The 21,522-nt window shown below is 41.5% G+C and overlaps 1 protein-coding gene across 21 annotated transcripts in view; it reads right to left on the reverse strand.

Annotated features, from left to right (window-relative positions):
• The window catches only part of MAF (MAF bZIP transcription factor), a 698,813-nt gene that overhangs the window by 181,233 nt on the left and 496,058 nt on the right, over positions 1–21,522 (reverse strand). For 20 of the 21 annotated variants that reach the window (XR_001557781.2, XR_001557767.2, XR_004308685.1 and 17 more), the window contains one exon: positions 20,109–20,261. The gene's annotated coding sequence lies outside the window, so the exon portion shown is untranslated. Of the gene's footprint in view, positions 1–18,868; positions 19,212–20,108; positions 20,262–21,522 lie in introns of those variants that run through there. The other variant, XR_001557769.2, reaches the window with a different exon arrangement.

Raw genomic sequence — 21,522 nt, forward strand, 5'->3', positions numbered from 1 at the left:
GCATCCTTACTGTGACCTGAACACAGCCAAGTTTCCAGAAATACTGCCAAATTTTAGGTATGGAAGCTACTTTTCTTCAAGACATCTTGAAAGCCAACTGCCTACATGTTTCTTGAATACCCCCAGAAATGGTCAGGATCCAAAAGCACACAGGTAACAGTGCACCCATTAAAATAAGGCTCTCAACTGAAAGACAGGACTCCAAAGGCCACATTGCATTACTGGATGTTGTTAAAATGAGACTGAAAACCAAACTCTAAGTCCTGCTGCATCCATTTATCAGTGCAAAACAGCAAACAACCCAGGGTTTCGCACAGCACAACAGATGAAAGATGCAATTGACCCGACCTTGCTATGATTTTCCCCCTTTTGCAGTGTGCTCTGTCTTTCCAGTGGGGGATCTTCACCATTCCCATGGGCAAGGTCAGTGTGTGCAGCCTGGCGGGCACGTCGTTGCAGCGTGCACCGAGCCACATCCACTGCGGGTGCAGCTCCACCAAGCCCTGCAGCAGGGACTAATTTGGCCTTGTGTATTTTGAATAAATTGTTAACTCTTCTCGGCATGAAGAAGTGATTATTGAAAAGTTTGCCTCCACATACAAATGCAAATGACAGTCGAAGAACACGTGAATGTTAATCTTCCAAACCAAGTACGTAGACAAATGCTAGTCATTAGAAACATTTCCGTGCATTTATATTAGGCTGTCCTCTAAAAGACTTTTCAGACAAATATGTCATCAAGATATTCAAAACCATGTAATCTTATCCAAAGTTTCATCTATCAACAGTACAGTTTTCATCTCTCGCAGCTGTGTGTCAGAATGTGCAGGCAGATTAGCCAGCTGATAGCAGGGGGGGGGGGGCAGGGAGAGAGGGGCTCTGTCCTCATCAAGAAATTCTGCTGGGGAGAAGAGACTCTTGCTGATGATTTTCTAAAAATCTCCCCAAGAACCCTTTCCATGCATGGATGTGGGGGAATCTTTGCAAAGATGTTCATTTTCCGACCGGAGCTTGTGCTTCAAGTCCTCCTCCCCCCATTTCCCCTTATCTGCAGAGGAGTTCTTGTAATGAAAAAAACATCCTGAGCACAATTGTGTATCTGGTGGCTGGGGCAAAGCATCACCCTCCATAGCAGATCATTTCACCAGATTTCTTGTGCCCTCATTGGCCTAGCGAGAGCAAGATAAAATCCAAACCCAGAATATTTTGAACTCCAGCTGCACTTTTCACCTTCCTCAAAGGGCAAATCCCCACTCCGACCCCTTCTGCTAGAGCCAAAAGGATTATTATTATTTATTTAAGGGTACCCCACCACTTTCAAAAAGCAAATTTAGTAATTCTCTTGTTTCACAGGGGGGAATGAATGGTGATGGCATATATGGGCTTCTGATAAAGATGCAAAGAGATAAGACTAAAACATACAGTAAAGCACAGTGAAACGATTCTCCACTATGAGGTTCAATATGCTGCTGTTGTTGGCTATGAGACGGTTTCCATGAATCCATGCATATGAATCCATGAATAATCTTTGAGTGTATTCATTTTTCATCCACACTCTTTAAAGCAAATTTTAGCATTACTGAGGAGCTCTATCTTGATGGCACTTGAAGACAATGTTTTCAAATTTGGGGAGAGTGGGAAAGATTTTCAAAACCCCAGAAGAGCGGTTAGGACTTAGCACCATCAAAAATAGAGTCTTGCTTTTCTGGGTATCTTTGAAATCTCTTTTTGAAGCAAAGCCCTAAATCTTGGTGTTTAGCAGTGCTAAAAGAAGTGCCTCCATTTTCAGGGTGGCAAATGCAATTTGTGCTGACTGCACACTTCTGAAAATCAGCTTTGTTTTTGGGCCTACTTTCTTCTTTCCTGTTTGTGGCATGAAGATGCCTCCCCGTGGGATGGACAGAAGCAAGGACAGCGCTTAGCCATTTGTCATCGGCTCTGATCTCAGCTTATATTGTTATTTCCAGGGTGGGACTCACTGAACCTCTCATGGAGCACCAACAGCAAAAGGAGGCAGGGCTCTCTACCTCTCAGCATTCCTCTGAGCTTATCTGCTTCCTTAACTTTAATACCAAATCAATCTTTTTAATGGGAGCCCAGCACTTAACCTATTTCTGGACTTCTTCCCTCAGTTTTGGGAATGTACTTTGGAGGAATGACTGAAAACATTGGAGCAGAGAGAAGGAGCCTTTCAGAGCAGATCTGGGGGAGTCCTGTGAAGTGAGGGCAGGAGTTAGATGTCCATTAGCCGTGTGGCACCACGGACAAGTGGCTTTGAGTGGTGTCTTAGGGTTTTCTGCAGCCAGACAGATCTTAAATGCAAAAGCAAAATCCCTTCCATTCAAACAAGCCTGGAAAAGAAGCCCCAGTATGGTATTCCTCACAGCTTCATTTAACAGACTGATTTTTAACTCAAAAGCAATTTTGAAAGCTTTTTCACCATTCATGTCTTTAGCTTCTTGCTTGGAAAAGCACCTTTGTCTCCTCCTAAGAGAAGTGGGCAGCAGGATGGGAAGGGCACATCATTTGATGAAACAAGACATTGCTTCAGGCCTGGGGCTCTCTGCCTTCCCAGCAGAGCCTTGCTGCCAGCCTGCTGCCCGGGCACACGTCTGCCTGCCAGCCAAGGTCCATCGGGTCAAAATCTGCTTTACAGAAAGTGCCCTCAGCTATTGTTTACCTAGAGGAACCACTGCAGCCTATCAGGAAGTAATCTGCCGTTTTGAATGAGCTTGTGTTCCCAACTATTTATTTGCTAGTTAGATGTTAATAGCTCTAGAGCAGCTGTTATGGTCTTTTGGGGACAGCATGCAACTTGTACCGCTGCACGGGACTCATGTACCAGATGAGGTATTAATCTGGTTAGTTGAAAAACTACGGCCTGTCCACAAATCATTAATGCTGGCTACAGTAGGGCACGCTTAACACATGTACTTCTGGGCCTATCAGTCACTCAAGTCCCACGTTACAGCTATTTAGACCAGAAAGTTCTACACAAGTCCCTTCCCAGGCCTATTCTCTTGCTGGCTGGGCTGCCAGACCAGCAGAAACCAGCACGATGCATGGGACCATGGGTGGAGGCTTTGCAGCTATGGCTGCAGTAGGAATGGAGGAGGAGAGCAGCCTGCCAAAACAAGCATGGGTGGTGTGGCTTCAAGAAATGGGAACCCAGCAGCAGGGAGTAAAGCTTGCTGGAGTGGTTTTATAACGATGTTTTAGGAGACTGGCTTTGATTTTAACAGCCGGTTCTACCAATGGAGACCAAACTGCCTTTGGCACTGCTCTGTCCTTTTTCTTTGCCTACATGCTGCCATAAGCCACAGTGCGCTCACCAAGACTCTCTAATGAACTCAACTTTAAAAGAACAAAAGCCACAGAAAGCATGATGTCCCACAAGAAGGGAGCAGGGACACAAAGAGAGGTAGCAGCAGTGATTTCCTCAGCAGTCATTCTACAAAAAGGGAGAAGCGGGCAGCCAGGAGGTTACACTGCACTTCCACATCTTTTCTCAGTTTCCTGATCCTATCCTGCACCCTGCAAGTACACTCTTATAGGAGCTTCACGGATGGGTTGATAGTTGGACAGCATGATCTAAGTGGTCTTTCCAGCCTTAACAGTTCTATGGTTCAAACAAGAATTTTGCCCAAGGGAACACAGAATCGTGCTATGGACCTGAAGCATCCATTCTGGATATTTTGACTTTCACTGGGTACTGGGGATCAACTTCTGATCTCACCAGAGCACATCAACAGGAGGGACATCAACGGCAGCAGTGAGGACTCACTGCTAAGGCTGGTATTTCCACTCTTTGTCTTGTCATCAAGCCTTATTTCTCAGAATGGTTGGAGTCAAGGATGTGGTCTTGGCCTTATCTTTGAATTTCCTGGCTTTTGTCACCAAGCATGTCACAAAGGTGATGTTATTAGCCCGCCTATGCTGATAATGACACAGAGATTTTGCTGCTCTTCTTGGAGGCTTATTAGAAAAACCTGCTTACATCGTGATGTGATCTCAACATGTCCTCCCTGCCCTGAATTTGCCCTTGGGGTGATCAGATGGCTCCCCCAAAGCAGAAGCAATCACAAAGGCCATGAATGAAGGGAAGGGACATTTTCCCCCACATGCAGTTTCTCTATGCTGCTAGAGTCTATCTGGCACAGCATCTGCAATTTGCACACTGTAGGCATAATCAAAGCAGCCTTCCTCCTAACTCAACAACAGCCATCATTGCATGGAGTTGGGTTTACCAGTGGTTGGTTCCACTGCACAACCCAGATTGAAACCAACAAAAAAAGCTACCAACCCCTAGTCCTGCGTGCAATCAGGAGCTGTGCATCCCACACTAGACATGCCAAGTTATACAGAGATAACAAAAGTTCAATAACTACTTCAGCAGATTGAGCTCTTGATTACTGCAAACTATCTGCTTCAAAGAGCTGCCGCCTTGCCAGCAGGGATGCACTCATTCAAGCCAGCAAGCCACCTCTGCACTGTGGGCTGGGAGCTCCAAGCACCTTTGCGAGTCCGTGGAAGTGTTTTAGTCCTGGTGAGGACGGCTGGAAGATGTGGTGAGCTCAACCTGCCTTCAGAAGGTCTTCTGGGCCAATAGAGGCACCTGAGGACATAGGGGAAGCTGACACTGCCAGATGGCATGGACCGAGGAGAGGCTGAGATGAAGGCTGCGGGGGACGTGCACACTGATTTCTCCAAAGACTTATAACTGTGATGAAGGAAGAAATAGCTCTGCCACAAGAGAATCTGATGAGAAAAGTCATTTGCTACTGAAATGTAATTTGAAAAATGTATTTAATACCAATTAACAACACAAGGCTGTAATATCCACTTATCTAAACTGCTCGCGGATTACTTGCTTTTCACTTACTAACCTACCCAGTAATTTCCACAAAAAATGAGAATACAGGTCAAGCTTTTGCTACCAGATTTAGTTATTTTATCACCAGACAAAGATGAGCCAGAATGGTTATCAAGAAAAATAAGAAGGGGAAGGGGGGGTGTGGGGGGGGAAGGAGGAAGAGAGAATTGGGAAATCTTAGACATTGTATTAAAACAACAGTTTTTAGGGTGTTTGATTTACTATTCAACTGTGCACAGCTGCTGCTGTGAGAAATAGGAAGCATGCCAAGGGAAAGAGATGGGGGAAAAAATATTAAGGAGTGGGGGAAGGTTTGCAGAATCAATTGGTTAATGAGATATGAAAATTGTTATGAGTAAGCCCCTGCTGAAAAGCACTTGTTTGTTTGGACCAGCTTGCTGCTCACTCACTGACACGGCAATTCAGGTGCTCTCTGCAAAGGAATTAATTGGTGAATGTGAAATTTAGATGGCACGTGGGTTTTCATGCATCAGTTTAGGTCCTTTGTGTTTTCCCTTCTTCATCTCGGAGCCATCTAAAACTTGCTGGGGCCTTGGCACATGTTATTCTCTCTCGCCCTCAAGGAACACTGCAGTGCTCTGCACAAAGGGGGACATTTACAATGGGGAGGGCAATACAGGATATGTTCTAAAGCCAAGAACCGAAGAAACTAAGAGGACAAAGCAACAGACAAAGGTATGGACTCTACCACATGCAGTGCTATGGGTGATAACTCTAAGCACCTTGCCCTGCTTTTCAAGCCTCCTTATGGGGAAGGGCTTAATTGTCCATGGAACATCTAAGGTCGAGAGCTTTTAAAAGATGAATCTCTGTAGTTCACACGAATCCTCCTAATTCTCTCCCTTAGAGCTTCCCATCAGACTGATAGGTGTTCCCCTACTGACTGTAGCACCTGTAGGAATTCCATTCCTGGACACTGAGCTATTTTCAGATACTTGGCCTTGCAACCTAAGCACCAAACTCAGGGTTATGCTTTCTACAAGGTACTTAAGCATCCTAAATAGAAGAGCTGCCTTATTGTCTCACTCTCTTTTGAAATAAACTAAACCTCGTTTTGTGGTCCAAGTAAAAAAAGCCTCTCTAGTTCAATCTTAACTTGGTTTTAGTAATTCCTTGGACTTCCCCTGAGAAACACTCCCATTGTGGCAATGCTCCAAAAGTCCTCACTGCAGAATATGAGACTTGAGAAATCATTTATTGGGCTCTTATCTTGCATACCTAATTGAGATGCCAGGCCACTACATTTAAACTATAACTTGCGGACTAATTAAAGGCAACAACTTAGTGCTTACCTAGGGATTCGGAGAGATCGCAAGATGACCTGCCTGTGTTGTAAAGGGAAGATTATACAGGCTGAACTAAACAATGTCTTCGTTTTCCTGGTGATGCCTGATCTGAGGGGGTAATCCCCCTTCATCCCCACACATAAGCCCTTTGGTTATTCAGAGGCAAGTAACCTAGAGTTGCCTTGCAGACCTTTTCACCTGGCTTTCATGTCCTTCCCTCTAAACTGTTTCCAAGCAGCTATCTGGTCAGTGGGAAAACCTCACTTTTTTACTAGGAAAACTGCACATGAAACAAAGTTTTATGTGTGATTTGCTTCAACTTATTTGCATATTCATATCTTCTAGCTCTAGATTCTAATCCCTGCCTGTCCAATTGCACAAAAATAGATGGGATCTTTCTGCAAAGCAGCAGACTTGAAATGGCATTTAGAAGCTCAGGAGCCACTGGTGGGACAAGAGGAGGCGGGAGGGAATTCTCCTGTCTTTATGAAGATGTTGATGAAGCCTTGATTTCACGTGATGTGGAAGGAGGCAGGCAGGCACTGAGGAAGGAGGAGTTTGACAGTGTTATGGGGAGGCAAACATTTGACACTGACATGCTGGAATGCTGTAAAAATTTAATTAGATGGGTACATTAGTCATAGTTGTATTAAGGGGTTCATATACTACATGCAAAAATGCATGCTCCAGTACAAAAGAAATATTTAAATCCTTCCTGTAAATACCATTTCCCTCATTACTGGGAAATGTGGTCTCTGTGGGACCATTGACCATGTCATTGTATTTAAAAGAAGTATGGTTAGAACGAGATTAACAGCATTTATGGGAAGGGTTTCATACACAGAGAAAGATGCCCATTATATAGGGAAGGTTGTATAGCTGATTTGCAGTGAAACAGGCATAGGATCTAGCTCTGGGCTGTTAAGCCATCTTGAATAGCCTACTGTTTGTGAAAACAAGGGTTATTGGTGCACTGAGATGTTCCTAAACATGTCAAGGAGACCTATTGCCATTTTGCCCCTAGAAACTATTGGGGAATGCTTCATGGCTGACCAAACGAAAGCTTGACTAACTTGCTTGCCTAGTTAGGGTAGTCAGAATGCATTTCCACAAATGAATCCTCATCAGGCCATTCCTTGGGACAAGGTTTATTCAAGAGTTCACATTAATCCAGTGCAGATTGTCCCATAGTGAACAGCAGATAAGAAAGATGGAGGGTTTTCATAGCTCCCAGCATAGACTAGAAGGATATAATGCATTACAAATCTCAAGAACTTGTAACATTGATGGGTATTGTTTTCTGTGTTTTTAAGCTACTACAGCTGTATCCAAAATCTTGTGGGGAGATATCTAGATTTCAACAGCCCTCATCCACTTTGTGGCAAACCAGTAAACCAATCTAGTCCAAGTATTTCCCACACACATGATATAAAGAACAGGGTTACTGTGGGTCTGCTCCAGAGACTGAAGAAACCAAAGTCTTTGCAGAAAAAGCTTTGAACATGGAGATCAAGGGGATAGATTGTCTCCAAAACAGTGAACTGGTGAACCTGCTAGAAAACATCCCTGCCTCACAGAGCATGTTTTTTTACCTTGGGTAATGATTCCTTTGCAGAAATTCCTGCAGATAAAGAGTTGGACTCTTCCCTTTATTTTTCTTTCCCTTCAACTTGAAAACATCACCTTATTTTCTAAATGTAGTAATTTAAGGACTTGGACCAGAAAGACGTGTAAGTCTCAAGGAAGCTAACTGGGACTAAAATCAGAGACAAGAATACCAGGTGTGTAAGTCTTATATCATTTACTGGCCACCAGCTCCCAACTACTGTACCATTTTTGGAACCCTTTCCAAACTTGATTTATCATAACTTTCAGACACAGTGAATCAACAGAGAAGTCAAACAGAAATAGGGCTCTGGGGAGGACTAAGACTAATCTAACACTACGTATATAAATTGATGAATGGCAGCCTGTGTTTTTGCACACTAAAATGTAAATAAAAAATTAACTTTCAGATGAACAAGTCACAGCAGGTGTGCTCCAAAACTTTGGTGTACTATTCACACAAGTTGGAAAAGATGTGCCACACTGGAAAGGGAAAGAAAACGAAGTCTAGAACCACAAAGCATATTAAGAAGATTCTTTCTTCTCTGACTCTGAAACTGCAAAATCACAACTTCAAAGACTTGTCCTTTATCACCATTTTTGTTGCTCATAATCAGTAAGATCAATCAGTCCAACTGAATGGCCCTGCTGTAAAAGTTGAACGAATTACCACAGATTGACTGCAAGGCATCCAGACAATATATTTTTTTAAATAGGGGAAAAAGCCCACCTTGCTCCAGACCATCTATTGTCACACTTCCCCAGAGCTGCTACAGTGAGATGCTATTCGATACTGCAAGCACTTTTCATCAGGGGCAAAGATATCAGCTGATAACTGAATCTAATGCAACATTGATGTGAGTATCTCAACAAAACTAAGGGATCTCTGCAGGACCAATGTCAATGGGTAATGGCCTCAAGCAGTTGCAAGGACTTATTTAGACACTGACTGCTGCACTCAGCAAATGAGCAAGTGGGATTTAAATTTGGTAGACAATGGAAAAATGAGTCAGCCAGGAAAAGCAAGACAAAGAATGAAATTAAACCAAACATTCTCACGCTGAAAATCCGTGAAGTCTCTATCCTAAACCAAACGATGGGTCACTTGTTCCGGATTGTGTTCCCTTGCCACTAACACAGCTGGATAAAAGCAAGGTCCGGGCACACAGCTCAGCAGTTTACCTGTTTGCTGGTCACACTGATTTCATTTTTAGCTCAGCGGAAACTAAGGCTCCCACTTACATACAATGCTGCAGATGTAAAATACAAGTTTTTGAAGGGCTTTAGTGACTTAAGAACTTAAGTTCCATTCGTAAATGTCTGACAGGCGCTTTTGAAAACTGGATTCTTAATTAGTAAACCAGACAACCGGACTCTTAAGATCATTAGAACGATATTAGGTAAAAACTTCAAAGTCAATGGGATTTATACACCTTAGGCACATAAGCTCCTCTGAAAATTTTCCTTCATGTCAATCTGCATTCAAATAATTCTTCTTGCACTTGGCTGCAGTGTGTTTGTCATGACCACCAAGCATGATAAATCACATCTCAAAAATCCGGTAGTAATAGGAATTAAATGAATGTCTCCTTAGTACATTATACTTCCCAAAAGGTAAAAGAAATTCTGCCAATTTTTTTTTTTTTTTTTTTTTTTTGGGGGGGGGGGGGGGGTTAATAGCTTGCTAAAAAAACAAAATTAAAAAAAAATAATCAGACTGAGGCAGTTCCAGCTCATCCAAAGCTGGAAGATCAGAAAGCTTTGACTAGAAGAGAATAGGCAAAAGCAGATGTTGCATCCAGAGTCCTCTTTGTGAAATTCAATAGCTGGTTTGGTTAGTCCTTTGAACTGGTCACTTGGGAAGGCAGTTCCAGCTTATTTCGTGGCAAGTTGAGCAGTCTAGTGTTTGAGTGTAGTATTCACCTCTTACTGGAATAAAGAAGCTGTGTTTGTAAATAAGACAAGGTGTGTTGTACTATGGTCTTTTGCAACTGACAAAGATACTCATTTTCCATAGAATAGCATCATTTGACTAAGAGTAAATACTATCCATTAATATTACTAGAGCCATGCTTCAAAAGAAATTTGAAGCTGCCCTTGTATAACATGCCAAAATTAACCATCAAAAGCAAGATTCTCATAAACAAAATAATCCAAACCAGTAACATAAACCCAATTCTGGCTGAGCACTGATCAGCGCAGAGCACACAAAACACTGTGTCACAGCTGGCAGAAAGCAGTCTGGTTCCATTGCCCAAGGACCAGCTCATGCCTTTGCATCCCAGAACGACAGCTGAGTGCTGCTAAAACCTCCCGACATTGCAATCCATGAACAAGAGCAAGGAGATACAAACTGCAAGAACAGCATCAAGGAAGTAGAGAAAGGTTTTAGTGCTAGAGCAGCAGAATAAATAGCTGTATTGTAAGGCGGACACCTGAGCAAGCTGATGATCAGTGTTATCATAGAGACACTGCCAACAAGAGTACATTTAATGCAGCTATCTTTGCCTATGAGGAAAGCTGGATTAGAGCAATGCAGGGTGGATTCCAGTCCTGCAACCAGCACACGGTGCTTATGATACTTTAGCAACGTGTCTGACCTGCTGGGACTCCGCAGCAGATGGAAGAATGAGGGGAACTGTTTCCAAGCCCATTTAATAGCCCGGTCTGCAAACAATCTTCTCCTCTCTTGCTGCTGTTCTACCCTTGTCTTTCCTACTTGGCATGGTGCCTTCCCCCTCAAGCAGCAGCTGTGCGCACTTGAATAGTAAATCAAACACCCTAAAAACTGTTGTTCCAAAATCTCTTCAGATCTTTCTCTCCTCTATTTCTGTTCTCATTTTCTTGCTAATGATTAAAGCAGTTGGCTTTTCCTTTTTTTTATTTTCTCCTTCTACCCCCACCCTCAAATGTGGTACGAAGTAATTCCATGTTGTGAACAACCTGACATATCACACTGTTTAGTGAGCAAAGGACCTGGGAGGTTCATCAACTTCATCTCCATCAATGCTTTAGTTGCATATGTGGGGGAGCATAATGTAAGAAATACACAGCTGGGGGCTTCATATTGCCTGTGGGAGCTGGAGGCCCCAGACCATCCAATGAAAGGAACACACTTCAGTCAGTGCTGATTTGCACCAGGAACCTAAGCCTGTGCCCTAAACAACATTTCTCTTTACAGCTTCAAGTCTATTTCCAAAACAAAAATGTCTAAAGGATTAATATTAAAGAGAGGGCATTGAAGAAAGGACAACAAAATACCAAACAATTAGCACCATGCAGTACATCATATGCTTTTTGTTGACCTCAGCATCCATAAAACTAAAGAGAATCATTATTTTTTTGTCATCCAGAAAGCTCAGATTTACAGGAGATAACTTGCTGCTAGAAATGCCCGACTCCAGACCAAAATACCTGTCAGCTTAACTATTCCTGTGTTTGAAACTATTGCAAGAAATTCATGCTGGACATTTAAAAATATACAATTTGAGGAAAAACTATCCATATATCATTCTAACCCTACCCCTTTTATTTGCATGAGGCATGTAAGTCTATGGATATCTTCTCCCTGTAGTTCATGCGTCTGTGAGAGTGTTGTGATGGGAGAGCTTTGGCTGTGAAAATACAATGAATGCTTTATTACAAAGAAAACCACAGTTTGAAAAGCAGGGAAAACTCTGATTCACCAGCATGACTCACACATGCAATGCAGAGCCTGCGATACCTTCAGCAAGGATGCAAACCCAGCAGCGTGTAAGCACTTGCAGAGAGTTTCCTTAAGTGAATGATCTTTTCAAGGGCCTTATCTTAATCTTTCTGAAAATCTTTCACTGGACTTTGAACTAGATTCTTAAAGCCAAGAGGAAAGTCAGTGGTGTCTACCATACATACTTCTCTCTGCTGGTGCTACAAGAAGCACAGTGTAAGAATATCCATGGACCTTAATGGAGAAACACCATCTACAGGTGGAATTAAACACATTTCTTCAACCTTCCTGAGTGTCATACCTGGGCACTCATTTTTCTAGTAAAAATAACATTTCTTTATAATGCAGTTAACATATTACAATGCTGAAAGAACAAAGCTATTTCCTCAGTTTTGTTTCCAACTTCTTCCTTGTTTCAGGAAGAGACAGTTTAACTACATATAGAAAAGTCTTAGACTTCTCCACCCTATCTCAGTTTAGCACACAAAGATTCTACATCTACCATTTTCCCTATGTTTCTGTGGCTGGGTTGATGCCACTCTCTTCCCTGAGCCTCTTAGAAGCCATTAGTTCTTTCATACACGTGGGCTGCATGCATTCAGCTCTACTGTCTGCGAGCTGCATCTCTTTATGGGGTCTTTTCTTTACTAGTTTTGGACTAAACAGTGTTTTCACATGCCTCTCATCCACATAAAAGAGTCATGAATTGGCTGAAATCTTGGGTTTATAGCTTATGCTGTGGGAGTATTAGGCCGGGGCTTATGCTACATACAGTAGCTTGGTGTTCCTCGGCAGAAGAGGCAAATATAAGATTAAATCAACTCAGATCCTGTACACTCATCTCCCAGCCATGCAGTGCTCATACAAAAGGTCATCTCACCCCCATAAACTCTCATGTTTGTACTTCCGAAACTAGCAAACTCTTTGGTTTTCAGAGCTGCCTTTCCACTCTGGGCTTGCTTAACTCTGCAGCCAGCTGTAGTCATTAATGAGAAGTATTCCTTACCAATTCCACACTATCAGCTAACTTGGCTTTGGATTTCAGTATATTACATATCACTTCTGGGTAAAAGCCAGAAATGGCCCTCTCCACTCCATAATATTAGGTTGAATCTACAGAGTTCTAAAAGGCGGATTTGGAACATATTTATCTTGCTTAGAAAGAACAGCAAATAGATTAGTGGCTGTATATGAATGCATATTAATGTTCATTAGTACTCGAGCAACAGCCCTACACACAGAATTAGTAGGAAACATTGAAAAATTGGTCTGCAGTACTGTCTGCAAAGAGAGATTATTCTCCTCTTCATAACAGGTTAAGCATTTGCAGAGTATAGGAGACTACCCCACAGTCCTTTTTTATCACTACAGAAATACTAACTTAAGGATGAGACTATGTGTTCTGCCACACTGAGCTAGACCATATCTCAAAGACATACCCCAAGAAAAGAGGGACATCTTCCATCCCAGAACAGCACATACACAATTTCTTCATTGCCAATTACCATTCACGAATACTCACGCTGCCCTCTTCCTACATGGACTGAGTCACACTGGGGTACAACAATAGCTGCTCTTGGCCTTTCCCTACGCACAGGTTTATGTCTGAACTCTATCTCTCAGTGACCCACAAGCATCTGGCTGCTCCTCTGGCTTTCCCTGTGCTCACAATGCACACCATGACCCAGCTCAGGTACACATGATTTTGGGTACTGCTTCAGGGAAGTTATGAATATGAGTCTGCACAGAGACAGGACAGAATACACAAAGAAAGCATGAAAAACAATGACAAACATTCGGAATAAATTGCAAATAGAGGTGTGCAATTTGTGGTTAGAGAGACTGAGCGCTTGTTATTACTCAGTATCACTCATCTCCTTCCTCCAAATGTACATACGAAAGCCAGGAACAAAATAATGTTTTTTATAAACAGGGAGGAGGTTTTATTTTCTAAATTAGATTATGTTAAAAAATAATCTGGGATGACTGAGTGAGATTGTACCTATGCAGAGAAATTACTATACAGCCAAGTGAATCATTAATCCAAATATAATGTATAACTTTACAGCAAACAAAAGCCAGACATATTGAGAGTGAATTGTTTACATATTAAAATATATGTATAATTGTAACCTTCTGTTAACACTCTCTTCAAGAAAAGAAACACTAGTTCTAGGTTTTAAAATGCTGTCTTAACTATGCTCAGTGAAGAGCTCTTTATGTAATGAGAGCGGTATATACAGGAGGAACTCTTGAAGGGGGGAACAAAAAACAAACAAGAACTAGATCCTATGAAAGTGTTTAGCAAAAGTGGTTCCATCTCCATTTGCCTGCATCAAAAGAATTCATTGTCATCTCCAAAGAAGACAAACTTTGGGGGCGGGAGAGGGGCTAGAAAACATGCTTTATTGAAAGCAAGACATGATTTAATCTGATCTCACCAGAATTTCATTCTAGCCCTAGGAAGGTTGCCCTGGTGACATCACACTGTGCTTCATGTCCTCAGACCACAGGCATCTATTGTAAGCTCTAGAAGAGACTTGGCATTAACTGGAAATGGAGAAATGCACACATATTGAAGGACTGATCAGGGAGAGCAAAGGCATCTTCCATTTCTGCTACTAAAAGTGTAGTGCCTTGGCTGGGATTTACATGGACTCTTTCCATCACCACAGACAGAAACAGCTCGGCATTTGCACCAAGCTCTTTTCCAAGTACTGGGATAAGTACTTGATGGAGCAGAGTCACTGTTGGGTCTTCTACCAGTTAACCAATTCAACCACCACAAAGAACTTCTCAGGTTAATATATGAAGCAAACAAAACAAGTTTCTAGCTCCCTTTCCATTAAGAAATGGATTAGAAAAGCATTTTCATCACCCATTAAGCCAGAGGGAAATAAGAACAGACAAAGAGCAAAGAAACCCTTGAATTATATATGCTGATTTATCTAGTAGGCTGGTTTTTCCCCCTACAAGCCCATGGTAATAAACACCATGGCTCTGTTCCACCACAAATCCCCTAAATAGATGTTTATGTATATTTTCTGTTCTCTGTAGGATCACATAAGTTTGGCAGTACAAAACACAACTACTTTCCCTGTCCCATAAAGATTCCCTATTTCCCTCAAAGTGAAACCACTTCTCCTGAAAAACAACCTCCCCATATGCAGTCTCCTCCCTAGCTGGAGCCCTGTTGAAGCCTGCTGGGTGACAGCTGGGATCTTGCCCTGATCCCCGGCTTTCTGCATTGTTCTTCCAAAACCAGCAACCCACTTACAGGCACAGGAGAAGAGACCAGGATGCATCCAGATAGATCACACTGGCTTCACACACTCATGCCCTGTGCAATGCATGCAGTATATGCTTGTTATCTAAGCTGTGCGAGCTTTGGAACGTTTCCGATGACATCTTTAGGAATATGAGAAATCTGGAAGCCAGGGAATACAGTAGTTCAGAAGAGAAGGAGACAAGGAGATGTTGTTCAGAAACAAAACTCCAGTATAAACCCCAATAAATCTGCCAGGCAAATGACAGAAGCCACTGTCAACACAATAATTGTGTACATCACGCGTATTCACATTTCATTGCAATTTCCATGTAATCATATTTCAATATTTTCCATCCCACTGAATAAATAGGTTGGAATGAAGATCCCTCAGTCTATGTTTCCCAAGACAGGAGAACCGTTCCTTACTCCCCCTTTCCTAGAGCCAAATGCAGGAAAGCTCCTCTGCCAAGTACTCTGGGCAAGGGAGAGACCCACCCGTCAACTCAACGAAGACAATGAGAAAGTGAAGATTGACTCGCTTGTTATCACAAGGTTGCCGGCTGCTGTGCACACACACTGGGAGGATAATTTCAGAGGAGCTTTGTTGCAAGTGCCCTTCTTTTCCAATCAGTAGGCATCATCACTGCCGAATAAGGAGCTAACACAAACACTACTATTCCAGTCATTATAGTGACATGTAATACTACAATTTTCCGGGCTATTTATTATTGCTGTTCTGGCGTTGTAACCCAAAACACTGGAGGAAGTCAAGTGGAGAATGAGACAAGGAGAATTTAGCATGCTGGTGAGCTAGTTAAAATACCTTTGCTGAAAAATTGGCTTCGTCAAAATCATAACTTCCAGCCAAAAGGTACAAATTTGGAGACAAAGGTTTTGCAGGTAGTTTGGGGATTTTTCTCTGGGTCTCCAACCTGTCAAATTAGCTCCCTAGTCACCAAGCTATCAATTATGCTCTCCCAGGTTATACTTTATTTTATTTTAGTGCAGTTTCATTCTGAGCTGCATCACAACCAAATTTTGGAAATAGCTAAAAGAAATTAATGCTTCTCTGTCCCTGACCCCTCCTTAGCGTTCAGACAGAGGGAAATAACTCTATCATAAACTCTATGGGGAGCTTATTGATAACATAAAATAGTACACCGTGCTTTTCAAGACATTTGTTATTACAGTCAGGAGAGAGGATGTGAGTCAGAAGGTTTTTTTCTCAGTTTCATTTGTTTTACTTATTCACTTGTTTTATTGAAACCAAAGTAGCTGTTAGAGCTCGAAGTCCTGAGGTGGATGTGCTCTTTAACACGCAACTTAATTTCCAAAACAAATGATTGCAACTACTTTTCTGAGCACCATCCTTCCTGAGATTATCTGATGCACACGCAGAAAACAAAAAGTCAGCTGCAGAAGAGCTCCAGCATTAGTCTGCTCTTCAGGGAGGTTCAACTTTTTAACCACCACTTCATTTCCTCCAGCACTCATTTCTATATCTTAATTAATTTCACTTCATTCCAAGTGAGCGGATAGATGATGACAAAACAATCATCTGCCACCATCTATACCAGAACTCTGGAAAAAAGAACTATGCAAATTGAACAGATCTCCGATAACATCAGATGGAGCAGGAACCCTTCACCTTTCACACAGGTGATGACTACAGGTGATGGATGGTATGAGCATCTTCCAAGGCATTAGCAATGTTTTGGATAACTCAAGATGCTTTCCAGTTTGGGGACTTCTTATCTGCAAGATATCATTTCTGGTAGACTGAAAATGAGCTGAGGCAGTGTTCTCCACACCCACTGCGGCACTTGAGATACCTGTGTACCCAACTTATACTCCTCAAAACAACAAAATCAGTCCACTTGTACACCTGGAACAGACATCTGAACACGTAACTCTTCCCTGTGTCTGATAGTGCTTAAGTTAAAACAACAACAACCACCACCATACTAATGAAAGATTTTAGCCAACTTAGCCATGAAGTACAAACATCAGTTACCCTGTAATTTCCATAATCTCCTCCTCACAACTCTGCAACCTCCCCCTCAGCACTTCTTCCTTTAAAATGGGAAACTGAACTTTAAAAAGAACAGCAGATGAAAATCAATATCAGTAGTGAGCTATGACACAGAACTTCTTGCCAACACATGCTGAATAACATTGATTTCCCTGAAATATAGGCTCAAGAAACCAAGCTTTGTATTTTGAGCCACTTTTACTTTTGGATTCTAAAATCTGTGCATTCTGTAAAATCCCTTACTTGCTCTGTTTCCTCATATTTGAGGAGTGGGTGTTTGGCTCTGAAGACCCACATGAACCTTCTGACCATTGGCCAGAAAAGGGGCACAGTTCAGGAATACTACAGTATCCTTAGTTCCTTTCTCTAAGGACACTATGAGGAAACAAACTGTTTGGTGACAGTTTAGCTGTTTTGAAAGAAGAGGCTCAAGCTCCTCTAGAAAACAAACAAACAACAGCTAAAGGTTTTCTCTTCCCTGTCTTTACTTGGCCATGGTGAAAAAGCTACATCCATACTGCCTACAGGGGAACAGTTCAGCATGAGCCAGCATGGGAAACAAGAAGGGAGAGCTAAAGACCTGAACTGGAATAATGGCATAAATACTAAATTGTATGTAGATGGGACATACTGCGATTCTTCAGATGTCCCTGCAGACTCACTATTTCTCTCTGCCAAATCTGAGCCCTTCTTGCACAACATAAAGCTTTCCCAGCAGAGGTGGCCTGGGCAGCATCTTCTTTTTTCATTGCCAGCAACTATTTCTGAGAAAGGCCAGAACAGACCGTGCCAGAGTCTGGAATTAGATATGAATTAATTGCATGTAATTACTCAAGAGCATCAAGTATCTTTTCAGGATTTTATACTTATTGTTATTGTAATGATGTCCAATTTGCAAATACAAGCATTGTAAATTACTCTATTGATAACTTCAGCCTTCTCATTGTGCACGATCACCTCACTGGATTTCTTGTGGTCTCCTGAAATGACTTCTTTTTAATCATGAAGAAGACACAACTAGGGCTGAAAATTGACCGTGCTTCTCACAATTACTGTCTTCTATTCAGAAGGGGCAAACACATAAGTTATTAGCCTATGATTAAATTAGAACATCCCTGCAATATCTAAGAAGCCAAAGTCATAAAAACCTGATTTCTGTCTTTTGTCAGAAGCTTGCAAAGAAAAGAAACCCACTAACAGTTAGTTGCCAGTATTCTTTAGACAATGCAAAAATCTTAGCTGTGTTACCTTTTTGATTTGACAACTTATTTTTCATCCACTTGGGTTACTCTCATCATTTCATGTAAGCCAGGACCACCCATGCTGCAGGGATGTGTTGGGAAGGTTAGTATGATGATGCTTAAAAGCCCTTCAAAAGGCAGTTTTTATGTAAAATGTGTAAGATTGGTTAAACATTTTCCTTCTTAAGCTGCCCACGAGGTATAAGTAAGTATTAATATGCACAAATGGAGGCAGATCTGAAGAAAATTATGTTTTCATGCACATAAGATTATAAACATAGCTACTGGCATCTAACTGTAGTCAGTTGCGCTCAATGCTTGTATGTTTGGCCTCAGATATTCCCTAGGCACGCTCTTTCTGACAACCTAGTACATTGTTTGGTCAATAAACCTTACAGAAGGAGAAAAGGTATGGCAGCTAGAAGGGGGGAATACTGAGGAGCATGGAGAGATGCAAAAGAAATAAGTTATGAAGAGGAGAAACAGGGAAGGGAAAACAATCACTGAAAGGAAAATCCTAGTTGGTCTTGCTCTTAGCAAGTAGATGGGCCAGATAACCCTTCCAGTTCTCCTCCAGCTTTATGATTCTGTTACTCCTTTCACCAGTCTGAGAATATTTAAATGGCCTAGGGTATGCTGGTGCTTAATTAAAACTTTACAGTACCGGGCAAGTAAACCTGTAGAGACTTACTTTTCCAGGGTCGCTGTGCTTACATCCAGAAAGGTGCTGACACAAGCACACATAAACACACATGATGTTGTAAGAGGTGCACTCATCATTTATTTATGAAGTTTATAATCTGACACACACACACAAAAAAAAAAAAAAAAAAAAAAAGATCCTAACAGGCTCTAGCATTCCATGGTTGTTGAAATGTCACCTCTCAGATACAGATATTGATTTACAGTTTGAGACCAGGCGCACTGCATTCTGTGCTAACAAGCAAGGACAACTCTATACAACATATCTCAGAGAAGGAAAGGACTAAACCACTGCTGGTGTCATTGTCAGAAGTCATTGAGTTTTGTGGGTGTATTTTAACAGCAACCTCTGAACAGGGCAGCCTGTAGACACGGGTCTGGTCTGCCTGAGCAACTGGACCCAGTGTCATAGTGAGGGTTAATGAGAAGACAGTGTCAAGTTTTCATTTAGAGTTTGTAGGACTGCAGACAGCGATCCTGAGGGAAATAGATAGGGCAGAATCATAAAAAAAAACAGTGCTAAATTAATCCTGGTCATTTGGTTGCTTCTCTGACACATGAAGAAACAGTTTTAGTCTATTTCTTTTACAGCTTTATTGAGACCTCAGAGCACATAATTCAGAAATCAACAGACAGTTCCTCCAAACAAATCTTTTTTGAATAATCACTTGAATGATGTAACTCAGATGGAACCTATGTTGTCCAACATAGCAACAATAAGAGTCACAGGTTCTGGGGAACATATAAGCTGACACACAGAATGAAGCCAATACTGGTGCTAGACAACTGTCAGAACAATGTGATAACTATATAGAATACAAGGGCCAAATCAACAAACAAAAAAACCCAAACAACCAAAACATCAGCATGGATGTAACTTCCACATCAAAAGGCCAACACATCAATTCCAGACAAACCAACAGCAGAACTCCTGTAGATGCTGTAGGGACCAGTAGAAGAACTTTCAAGACTTAACTTGAGTTTAAACTTCCAAAAATGGAATCCCATTAAAAACATTTTATGTTTTGCATCACACATTCAATTACAGTCTATTTATACTGCAACAGGTACCAGACATGACTGCAGTTGCTGCAAAGCCTAAAACAAATTTGCAATTCTAGAATTTGCCTCTATCACTAAGAACTGCATACAACACACAAGGAACACAGTGAATTCACAATCCTTAATCTCACGTCCTTCAACTACAGAATCAAGTAAGAGACAGTCCCCTTTCTTAGGGCTCCAGCTATGGTCTGCTACTGCAGTTATTCTCACAACTGCTTTTCAGAACATTTAGGCTTGGGTAACTCCCTTAGAAAGAGCTGCATACTGAATTATTATCGAACACAACTTTAGCACAATATAGGTACTTACTTTTGAGGTGTGTTTGTTGATAGAAGAGCAAACCACACAATGAAGAATAAGTTGATTCCTTGCAACCAGGGTGTATTCAGTAGTTATCCTGAAGTATCCTCCCAGGCCTCTGACTTGGCTGTGTATTTCAGATATCCTGGTCCAAAATTTCTCCTGTTTGTTCAAAAAAATCCAGATGTTGTTTTATTATGAGGTAAGCCAGAACATCTACTGGAATCTTCCTATTGCATTTCCAGCCTAAAGCATTCTAGTGATGTTAAACTTGCAAATAGTGTACTGAAGAACTTCCATTGAGGCCTTATTTTTCAAAGGAGCTTTTTTAACATCTTGTTTTCCCATGCCACCCTTTATTTATTTATTTACTGTGGTGCTTTGTGGGTGGTGGGTGCTCAATTGCACCAGTGGAGAGCTGTGCAATCAAACTTGCAATGAGACAGTAGTCTCTGATTGTCATCAGCTGCAGCTTATTATTCTCTCAAGGATTCCTTGTGCCAATCGATGATAAACAATGTGTAATCACTTGCAATTGATTGCGAATCAGATTGCATAGACTGGCATGTGGAGTCCTTGAGAGAATAACGAGCTGATGCCTTTTGCCCACTGCCGGGTCTGTAAGGCCCACATGTCATTATCTGAGAGCTCCTCTTCTCTCTTTGACTGCAGTGTTAAGCAGCTAGTGCAGGATGTACCAGGTCAAGGTTGTGCTTATATTTGGCATGCCATGTTTTGGTCATTCATTTCATGTTGGTCCTGTCTTTCTCTATTTTCTGCATTTTCTGGGGATATTACTCTCTGTGCACCCTTACTAAGACAAATTATGAGGGTGCAAGGGGATGTTTATGACTCAGTCAATCAACAGTGCACTGAATCTACTTTTCTTTACTAGTATTTCTAAACCTGTTTTCCCCTTCAAAACTAGGGCAGTTCATTTTTGAAGCAGTAACTAAGTCCTAAATGACTTGTTCCAAAGCCAATTAAGATGCATTATTAGTTCAGGTAGGTTTTACAGTTCAGACTTTTAGCTTCTAAAGTTATCTGGCTCTGTTCTATCAACCAATGGCAGCTTGAAAAATACCACAAATTTGTCAATGAATTTATAGCAATAATAATAAAAGATGCAAACATTGTCCATAGCTCATGGCTGCCACCATGCATGGCTGGTATATGGAATTTTAGATGACAGTAACGAAACGCAAATGTTTTGATGTTAGAAATGTTGTGTTTATCTAATTTCTACATATGTTGTTATTTAAGAATTTATCTCCCAGCTGCCAAGTGATAGTGGATTTCTGGGCCACAACTCTTGCTTTTATAAAAACGATTAGAAGTTCTTTCATTAAAGGAGATCAAGGAAGATCATTTTAAATCCCTTCTCTTTCTTGATCTTTTAGTGTTTCAGGTCTAGGTGTACACA

Source organism: Coturnix japonica, chromosome 11, assembly GCF_001577835.2.
Source record: "Coturnix japonica isolate 7356 chromosome 11, Coturnix japonica 2.1, whole genome shotgun sequence".
Taxonomy (NCBI): Eukaryota; Metazoa; Chordata; class Aves; order Galliformes; family Phasianidae; genus Coturnix; species Coturnix japonica.